The sequence below is a fragment of the Jaculus jaculus genome, chromosome 12 (assembly GCF_020740685.1).
Source record: "Jaculus jaculus isolate mJacJac1 chromosome 12, mJacJac1.mat.Y.cur, whole genome shotgun sequence".
In the NCBI taxonomy this organism is placed as follows: Eukaryota; Metazoa; Chordata; class Mammalia; order Rodentia; family Dipodidae; genus Jaculus; species Jaculus jaculus.
The window spans coordinates 58,788,149-58,798,769 of record NC_059113.1 but is presented as its reverse complement, the minus strand read 5'-3'; positions in this window follow the sequence as shown (position 1 = coordinate 58,798,769).

The window sequence follows — 10,621 nt, the reverse complement described above, 5'->3', positions numbered from 1 at the left end:
GGAAGGTTCACTGACCCAGATTTAGGGAAGAACTTTCTGGTCCAAGAAAGAATGTGGGTGCACTAGTGCCTCTTACCATTGCAAGAACTCCAAATGCCTGTGCCACCTTGTGCATCTGGCTGTATGCGGGCACCAGGGAACCGAACCCAGGCTGTCAGGTTTTGCAAGCAAATGCCTTTAACTGCTGAGCCATCTTTCCAGCCCACAAGACCCTTTGAAGTGAATAAGGTCAACACATCAGTCTTTGAGCTGCCCTTCCTCTGGGAAGCTCATTGTCTACCCTTGGCCATGATATGCCCACCAGACACCACACTCCACATTCTCCTCTATGACCCTCCCTGGCATTTTGTGATACTGATGGACATCCTGGTGGAGTTCCTATTCCAGCTTCAGGACTTGTCGCACTGGGAGGGGTTTGGGGTTGGGGGAACAGACGTGACAACTCACTGACCAGAACGGAATCTCTCATGAGCAGGAAAGTAACCTATCTGCTTCACTGTGCAGTGGCTCTCAGAAGACTGAGCCAGAATTGGTGTCCATTATGTATTTGTTGAATGTGTGAGCAAACACGTTTCTTTCTTTCTTGGCGCAAAACTATTCAGCAGGAATTTTCATCTGGCAAAGTTGGGAAACTTCAGGTCCATTTCAGAGAAAAGGATATTTGGTAAAATTTATGGAGAAATTCTTCTTTTTTTTTTTGAGAAATGATTCTTTTGCCAGGCCCTGTGCTGCATGCTGAAGACACAGCAGGACACAAAGCCCTGTCCTCAAGGCCCTTGTGCTCTGCCCAGATAGCAGGAGCAGGGACATACTCAAAGCAGGTACTAATTATCCATCACACGGAGCAGATGAGGCCTGGAGGGAAGAAATGGAAGCGCTATGATGGAGATAAAGCTTTACTTGGGAATTAGGTGGTCAGAAGGGACCTTACTGGAAAGATAATGATGTGTTGTGTCTTGAAGGGAAGCCATGCATATATCTAGGGAAGAGTCCCAGCAGAAGATGGGCAAGAACTAAATCCTAGAGAAAGAATGAAAGGTTCAGAGTCTGAGGACCACCAAGGTGACCCCAAGGCTAGAAGCAAGGAGAGGGCTGGGCTTGGATGGGAGCAGAGGAAGTGTGACGGGGCAGAGCAGCAGGGCTTTGTGTGTCATGGCCTTTGTCTTGTGGCTCTGTACTCCCATGGCATCAAGGCAAGTTAGAAGAAGTGGCAGTAGGTGCTAGGCCTCCCTGTTGCTCTCCCAGAGCCTCTGTGTCCTGCCTGGCACACTTTGCCTCCTGGGAGAAGGGTCATTTCACTGTGATGAACATTGTCTGATTTGACTTAGACTGAGCCCTTTGGTATGGTACCTGAATCTTCCTGTATTTGAAAGATAGGGGGAGGCTTGGTTCTTACCTTCTTCTTTTTTAAGCACATTATTTTTTCAAGGTAGGGTCTCACTCTAGCTCAGGCTGACCTGGAATTCACTATGTAGTCTCAGGGTGGCCTTCAACTCATGGTGATCCACCTACCTCTGCCTTCCAAGTGCTGTAATTAAAGGCATGTGCCACCACACCCAGCTTTTTTGATTTTTTTTTTTTTGAGGTAGGGTTTCACTGTAGCTCAGGCAGACCTGGAATTCACTATGTAGTCTCAGGCTGGTCTCAAACTCATGGCGATCTTCCTACCTCTGTCTTAATCCTGAATTCTGGGATTAAAGGCATGTGCCACTACACCTGTCTGATTCTTATCTTCTTGATGACAGGTCTCCTCCTGTCCCCATGCCAGGAGGGTTAGCAGCCAGGCTGGCAGGCACTCACTGCATCATCACAGGTATTCCAGGATCCTCTTGACTTAAATAACTGCTGGGAGCAGGGATGGGACCTGGATTCTGACCTTGCTGTCACCAGGGGCCCAAACGATCTTATGGATTCAATATCTCTTTGCATGCTTTAAGACCAACTTGAGGCTTTTAACCTAAGAATTCAAATATATATATATATATATATATATATATATATATATATGTCATGTGTATTCATATGATATACATGTATATGTCATGCATATATGTACATGTCTCTCTCTATCTATATCTATCTATATGTATGTATGTATGTGTATATATGTATATGTATATGTATATGTATATGTATATACGTATATATGGAAGGGAGGGAGAGAGACAGAGCTCTGGTTGCTTCAGTAGAAGCCCTATTGGACCTGCTTGAGGCTAGTGTCCATTTCTGACTTGACCTTGTTGCTTGAATGATGGAGACACATAGAGACCACACTAGCTCCAGTGACTCTAAGTCCTACCTCAAATAACACTGATGGATCAGGAAAGTACTGGTCCCAGAAGAGTCTAGTCACTCTGCTGTGGCAAGCAGAATTCTGAGGTGACCCCAGGGCCTTTGCCTCCTGGTGGGCACAGCTGGTGAAACCTTTTTCCTTTGAGGGACAGCAGGATTAGTGGACATGATGGCATAGCCTTTCCATGGTGAAGCCACTACTCAGTTGACTTGGACTGACCGAGTCACATGTGCCTGAAAGCAGAGACACTCAGAATGTACCCTATGGAGAGGCAAGGACCTGGGGTGGTAATTATAGCCATCTTCCTGTTGACATGGTGAGACAGTTGAAAATGCCAAGTTAAAAAGAGGAAAGGATGATTCTGGCTCCTGGTTTCAGAGGCTTCAGTCTACTGTTGGCTGTTTTATTTTACTTTTGTTATTATTACTTTGTTTCTGTAGAGCCTTATGGTGGAAGGGCATGGTGGAGCAGATACACACTTATGGTGGGTGAACAAGAAGCATAAAAGAATGGCAGGAAGGAGCCAGAGGTCAAAGCCATGCCCAGTGACCCACTACTTGAAAACAGATCCCAACCTCCACAGTTCCACCTCACAAGTTGTCTATTAAGAATTTTTCCTTATTATTATCAACAGCATATTTTTATTTTTATGAATTTAATAGAAACAGAGAGAAAGAGAGACAGAGAGAAGAGTATGTGTGTGCCAGGGTCTCCATCCACTGCCAACAAACTCCAGACACATGAGCCACATTGTGCATCTGGATTTACGTGGGTAATGGGGAATCAAACCTGGGTTCTTAGGCTTTGCAAGCAAGTGCCTTTTACTCCTTAACCATCTCTTCAGCCCTCTACTAAGATTTTTAATCCATCAGTGAATTAATCCACTTATTAAGTCAGAGACTCATGGACATGGAGGCATAAGCTGAGCTCTACTCATCTCCTGGGCATCTCTCAGCACCGTCACATTGATAATCAAGATGAATTGTCAAGGGCTGGAGAGATGGCTTAGCAGTTTAGGCACTTACCTGTGAAGCCTAAGACCCTAGTTTGATTCCCCAGAACATATGTATGCTAGATGCACATAGTGTTGCATACATATGAAGTTCATTAGCAGTAGCTAGAGGCCCTGGTGTGCTCATATTCTCTCTCCTTCTCTATTAAATAAGTAAATAAAAATAAAAAATATTAAAAGATTAATGATCACCCTCCCCTAAGCTTTAGATAAGACTCAGACTCAGGTGGGCTTCAGCCAGGGGAGCCTGAATGCAAAATTTGCTTGGATTTCTGATGCTGTGAAATGATACATCCCTATTGTTATTGTTTTAGGATGCTAAAGCTTCTGTCATTTTTTTTCCATGCAGCAATAGAAAGTGAATATACAGAATGAGGGGGCTGAATGCCTGGGTAGGCATAAGTGATTGATGTATATGAGAAGCCGAGAGACAAGCAGTAGTTTTGGTTGAGATATACTAATTTAGAATTTAGGCTTACCCTGAACTCTATGACCATCTCTCTAAGCCCCACTCTGGGAAGACATTTCCTTGAGTGAGTGTCTGGCTTCCCATCTAGGATGTTCAGATTTTAGCAAGGTGCAAGGCCTGCTTTACTTCAGTCATATATAGTGATTTAACACCAACTTTTCCATCCACACAATACTTTAATTTCCCTGGGGAAACATCCCTCTGGAATTCTTACTCCAGTGGATTAGGTACTACTAGCTCCAGCCTCAGGTCCAGCCCCAGTGGTGGGCTCTGATTCACTTAAACCAACCAGAATAGCTTATTCCCCACTCCACTGCTTCAAGTGTGGGCCAATAAGAGCCAGGCTTTATATATTATTTAACTGTTAGAGAGAAACTCCCTGAGTCCTTTGGGAAATAAACTGGCCATTCATCTTGAGATGGTGAGGAGAAAGCAATATGAAGAAATTGGAATTAAAAAAGGACTGAGAAAAATGCAGGTAAGAAATGATATTGGGGAAGGAGAGATAGATTAATGGGTAAGTGCTTGCTGTCCACCCACACACATAGGAACATGTACACACATGCACAGCACACCCACATGCACACACGGGAACATGGAGGACACATGCACAGCACACCCACATACACACATGGGAACATGGACAACAGGTGCACAGCAAACCCACATACACACACGGGAACATGTACACACATGCACAGCACACCCACATACACACACGGGAACATGGACAACACATTCACAGCACACCCACATACACACACGGGAACATGGACAACATGTGCACAGCACACCCACATACACACATGGGAACATAGACAACACATGGACAGCACACCCACATACACACACAGGAACAGGGATGACACATGCACAGCACACCCACATACACACATGGGAACATGGACAACACATGGACAGCACTCCCACTTACACACACAGGAACATGGACGACACATGCACAGCACACCCACATACACACACGGGAACATGGATAACACATGTACATCACACCCACATACACACACAGGAACATGGACAACACATGCACAGCACGCCCATATACACACACAGGAACATGGATAACACATGTACAGCACACCCACATACACACACAGGAACATGGACGACACATGCACAGCACACCCACATATTCACAAATGATATTTATTGTTTGACTTGCTTATTATTTTAGTTTTTAAAATTTTTTTATGGGGGGGGAATTGGCGGGTCAGGGTCTGTAGCCACGGAAATTGAACTCCAGGCATGTGCACTTGTGTCACCTTGTGCATCTGTCGTATGTGGGATCCAGAGAGGCTGTTGGGTACTTAGGCTTTGTAGGTAAGTGCCTAAACCTCTAGGCCATCTCTCCAGCCCTTGTTTGACTATTTATTTATTTATATATTTATGAGGGAGGGAGGAAGGGAGAGAGAAAGAAAGAGAGATTGGGAGAGGATACATTAGGGCCTTTAGCCACTACAGATGAATTCCAGACGCATGCACCACCATGTGCATCTGGCTTATATGGGTACTGGGGAATTGAACCTGGGTCCTTAGGCTTGGAGGGAAGTGCCTTAACCACTAATCCATCTCTGTAGCCCATATAAATTTTGTTTGTTATTTGACTTTAAAAAAATTTTTTTTTGTTTTATTTATTTATTTGAGAGTGCTAGAGAGAGAAAGAGGCAGAGAGAGAGAGAGAGAATGGGCACACCAGCACCTTCAGCCACTGCAAACAAACTCCAGATGCATGTGCCACCTTGTGCATCTGGCTTACATGGGTCCTGGGGAATCGAGGCTTGAACCGGGATCCTTAGGCTTCATAGGCAAGTGTTTAACCACTCAGCCATCTCTCCAGCCCGTTATTTGACTTTTTATTTAACAAATGATCTTAATGCTAGGTGTAGTGTACACCTGTAAATTTCCCTCTTGCTGTCTTTCTCTCTTTTCTATGCGCATGCTAGGCAAACGCTTTATCACTGAGCTATACCTCCAGCTCTTTCAAATTGTTTTCCTTGTGGATGCCTCTGATCAGAAATCACCTGTATTCTACATCATCAGAAGAAATGGTCTGGATAAGCTCTGAAGGGCCCCGCCAGTCTTTACTCTGAATTTAGACACCTAGGACCAGACAGTTTTTGCATGAATGTCACAATAGCAAAATAGTGTGTGAAGCTTTCACTGTGGGCCCTGGTTTCTGGAGAAGGATGTGGGGTCTGCTCCTCCCACTCTCTTGGGCCCTTCCTCAGTGACTATGGGCCAACTCCTCTGGTTGCTTGCCCAACCAGGCAGATGCTTCCTATCCCTTAGGACAGCCAATGCCAACCTTTAAAATATTGTTACTTATTTATTTACAGGGCGTGCATGAGAAAGGGAGAGGGAGAGAGAGAAAGCGGGAGAACGGCTGTGTCAGGGTCTCTAGCTGTTGAAAAGGAACTCCAGATGCATGCACTACTTTATGCATCTATCTGGCTTATGTGGGTACTGGGGAATTGAACCTAGGCCCTTAGGTTTCGCAGGCAAGCACCTTTACCACTAAGCCACCTCTCCAGCCCCATATTTTGCCTGAGGGACAAGAACTCTGGGGTGCACAGGAAGGACCTTGACATCTCTTTTGTAGTCTGAGTTCTCTCACAGCAGCAGCCTGCTTTCATCGAGTGTGATTTTGAGGCTGGCATCCAGCAGCACCTTGTCAGATGACAAAGAGACAAGGACTCTTTGTCTTATTGGTGTGTGGTCAGGCCTTTAATACCTATGACTGTCCCCCTTATCAAACACCCACTTTCCTGGGGGAAGTATTTGGTTATAGAAGTGAAACCAACAGCAACAACAAAGAAGATCAGAAGTAACATATAATGATGTCAAGCCTTGACATCGAGGCTGGTGAATATGTTCTTATGTCTGTTGCCCAACTCATAACATCTGACTATTTGAATATCAAAGTTCTTTAGTCTCAGTCTCTACCCTGCCTGCTACTCGTGTGGCCTCCTTGGGGTATTATCAAAAATCTTCTCTGCAGGACCTGCTCCTGTGCTTCCCAACAATGCTTTGAAGTTTTTGTAGAAGTACAAGAATTTCCCCATATCCATGGTTTCAGGTAACCATGGTCCAAAAATATGTAATAGAATGTTCCAGAAAGAAACATTTCCTAAATTTTATGTTGCCCAGTGATCTGAGTGGCATATGGGATACTTGTGCTGTCCCATCCTGTCCCGTCCCATCCCATCTCATCCCTTCCCAGATGTTCATGATCCCTGTAGCAGTTACCTTCTTGTTGGTGGGGCAAAAACAGCCAGCCAGAAACAGCTTTTTGTTTAGGCTTGCAGTTTCCAGAGGAAGCTTTATCACAGCAGGGGAAGCATGGCAAAGAAGCTGGCCGTCCTATCTTGTCACGTAAGCTGGAAGGTATCAGCATGAATGAGCTAGCTCTGAACACCCAGTGGACTGTACTAATAAACCTGAAGGTTGGCACCCTGTGCCACACCTCCTCTAGCAAGATTCTACCAGCTGGAGATTGAGTGTGAGGCTTCATTACAAACGCACAAGGCTATGGGGGACATTTCGCATTCAAACCACCACAATCCCCAGAGCACCCACGCTGCCTACACGACCCCAACCCTACAACTCTCCAAACACTTGTCTAGACTGTCTGATAGACTGTGGTGACAATGCAGTGATTGTGTCCAAGTGGTCCTTATACTTCTTAACAATGGCCTCAAAGCCTGACAGTGCTGATGCAGGCAGTTCAGAGCCATCAAAGACAAGTCACAGTGTATGTCCTTTAAATGACAAGTTGAGATGATATATTTTGAGGGGAAGAGACAAAGAGAGAAAGCACATTGATACAACCATTACACTAGGCTGATATAACCATTCTTTTTTATTACTGTTAATCCTTATTGTGTCGACACTAAACTTTATCATAGGGTTAGGAAACAACAGTACACACTTACAGTTCAGTTCTACCTGTAGCTTCAGGCATCCTCTGGGGTCTTGGGATGTGCTCCTGTTCCACAGTTTGTAGAACCCTCTCTAGGTCGATGCAGAAGGGATTTGTTATGATTTGGATGTCAGAAGCCCCACAGATGTGCATGTGGTGAAGGCCTGGTCTCCAGTTTATGGCTGTGTTGAGAGGCAGTGGAAGAGGAAGCTTTAGGAGGTGGGCCTAAGTGGAGGGCGGTTGGGTGAATAGGGGTGTGGCCATTGAAGGCAGTCTTGGGACCTTGACAGTTCCCTCTCTCTTTGCTTCCTTGCTACCATGGGGTGAGCAGCTTTGTGCCATGATGGGATTCCTGCCATGATGTACTGCCCAGCACAGGTCCAAAGGACCAATGACTTTGCACTGAAATCTCTGTGTCTGTGAGCCTGTGCATTTGGATGTTTTATTCAGTGACTGAAATCCAACTTGCACGGGACTTCAATCTTCCCAAGCACGCTGCTAGGAACCGTTGTGGCCTTTCCAGAGAAGACATTCACTTTAAATGCTATTTTGCGGGCTGGAGAGATGGCTTAGTGGCTGAGGTGCTTGCTTTGTAGGTTCGATTCCCCAGTACCCATGTAAATCAGATGCACAAGATAGCACATGCTTCTAAATTTGTTTACTGTGGCTGGTGGCCCTGGCACACCCATTTTCTATCTGCCTCTTTCTCTCTCTCTCTTCCTGTCATAAAGAAATAAAAATATTTTAAAAAGTTATTTTGTGGTTTCTCTGTACAGGCGTTGAGTACCAGCTTCTGAAGGCCTACATGCCTGTTCACTCCTTGGGGAATTTTTATGACTTCTGCCCTTTGAAAGGCTCTGGCCAAGCCACCTGGCTTTTTGTTCATATTTTGGACAACCTCTGCCCCACACCTCCATGTTGCTTTGCCCTCATTTTAAAAAATTTATTTGTTTATTTATTAGAGAGAGAGAGGAAGGGAGAGAGAGAGAGAGAAAGAGGCAGAGAAGAGATAATGGGTGCACCAGGGCCTGTAGCCACTGTAAATGAACTCCAGATGCATGCGCCCCCTTGTGTATCTGGCTTACATGGGTCCTGGGGAATTGAACTGGGGTCCTTAGGCTTTGCTGGCAAATGACTTAACCACTAAGCCATTTCCCCAGTTCACTTTACCCTCATTTTTTTTGTGTGTATGATTTTTGAGGTAAGGTCTCACTGTAGCTCAGGCCAACCTAGAATTCACTATGTAGTCTCAGGGTGGCCTCGAACTCATGGCAATCCTATCTCTGCCTCCCAAGTGCTGAGTTAAAGGTGTGTGCCACCACACTGGACCACTTTACCCTCACTTTAACTCTGTTCTGCCCAAGATGCCTGATTAAGTTATCTAGCCTTTCGTGGTTAGCTGGGATGGGCCAATGGGGACCCTGCAAGAGGCTGGAGGGCAGGAGAGGTCAGAATTTGCATGGACATGTTTGCTCATATTGTGTGGGAACATGTATGTGTGCACTGATGAGTGTGGATGTATGTGCTCACGCATGCATGTATGTTGGCTGTCTTCCTCAGCTGCTCTCCACTTTATTTTGATTTGACCCTGGATTTCACTGGTTTGGTGAAACTAGCTAGCCAGCGGGCTTCAGGGACGCCCTGCCTTTGCCTCTGTGGTGATGGGATTGCAGGTGCTTTCCGCGCCTGGATCCTGGAGATCCAGACTTCCATCCTCACGCGCTTTACTCGCTTACTGAGCCAAACCCTCAGCCTTCAGAGAGGTCAGAACTTTTATTCCCCCAGCTCTCTCCTTGGAGACTGAGGGTTGCTGGTGCTCAGTCCCTCCTTGAACACCGCTGTCCCTGTCGGATGGCTGTTTCTTACAGCTTAGCTTTCTCTGAATTCCAGGACTCTTCTTCCCTTCCCTTCCGATCTGGTGGGTGAGAGCTCCCTTCTGATACTAATTCCAGAGTACTTCACCCTCATCTGCTTTCTCTTAACCCTGCCCACAGTCCTGGAAATAGTTCTTCTCCCAAACTCTTCTCAATTACCTGGGGTGAGTGAGCCACCCATTCCTTGCTAGTCAGAAGCTGACCTGATCCAAAGTCAAAGTATGTGCCCTTAATGGCTGCAAGAAGAATGTCAGAGATTGCCCCAGCTTCCCATCTCAGCATAGGCTAAATCAGGTCAAGTTAATGCTGCCTTTTTGATCAGATCAAGTTCCTCACTGATGGCATGAAGATGCGAACCTCTTACCACTGTGTGGGAACTACGAGACCCTTCCTGTCATTCTCAAATTAACCTGGATGCCAGCTGAGCCCATGCAGCCAGTGAGCAGCCCCTGCTCCCACCCATTCCTCACCAGGCTTTCAGTCATGCCTGGCTCTGGGCTCATCATAATTGCCCACTACCTGCCCAGCTCCTTGTCCTAGGTACCATCCTCTCAAATAGTCCATCTATACTAATGCTGGTGGGCAGTTGTGGTAGACAGCCTTTGAGATAGCCTCAAATATTCTCCCCTCCTAGTATCCAGGCTCCTGTGTAACTCGCTTGCCTCAGTGTAGGCTTTAGTCAGTTGGATACAGAAAGAGTGATGGAATGTCACTTCTGAGATTAGATTAGATTAGATCACTGGCACACCCTGCCTTGCCGTCTTGCTTGCTCTGGTAAATGACATCCCTGGATCAACCAACATGACAGGGATCTAAGGGTGGCTCCTGGCAGCACCTGATGAGAAGCTGCATCCTGCCAGCAGTCATGAGTGAGCCTGGAGGTAGATCCTTTCCCAAGTCTTGTGAAGAAATCAAGCTGTGGGAGACCCTGAAGCTGAGGGCCAAGCTGACCCGTGTTCAAAGTCCTGGATTCCTGAAACTGAGGAAATCAGTAGGTGCAGCTTTAAGTTGCTAAGTGTTGGCATCATTTGTT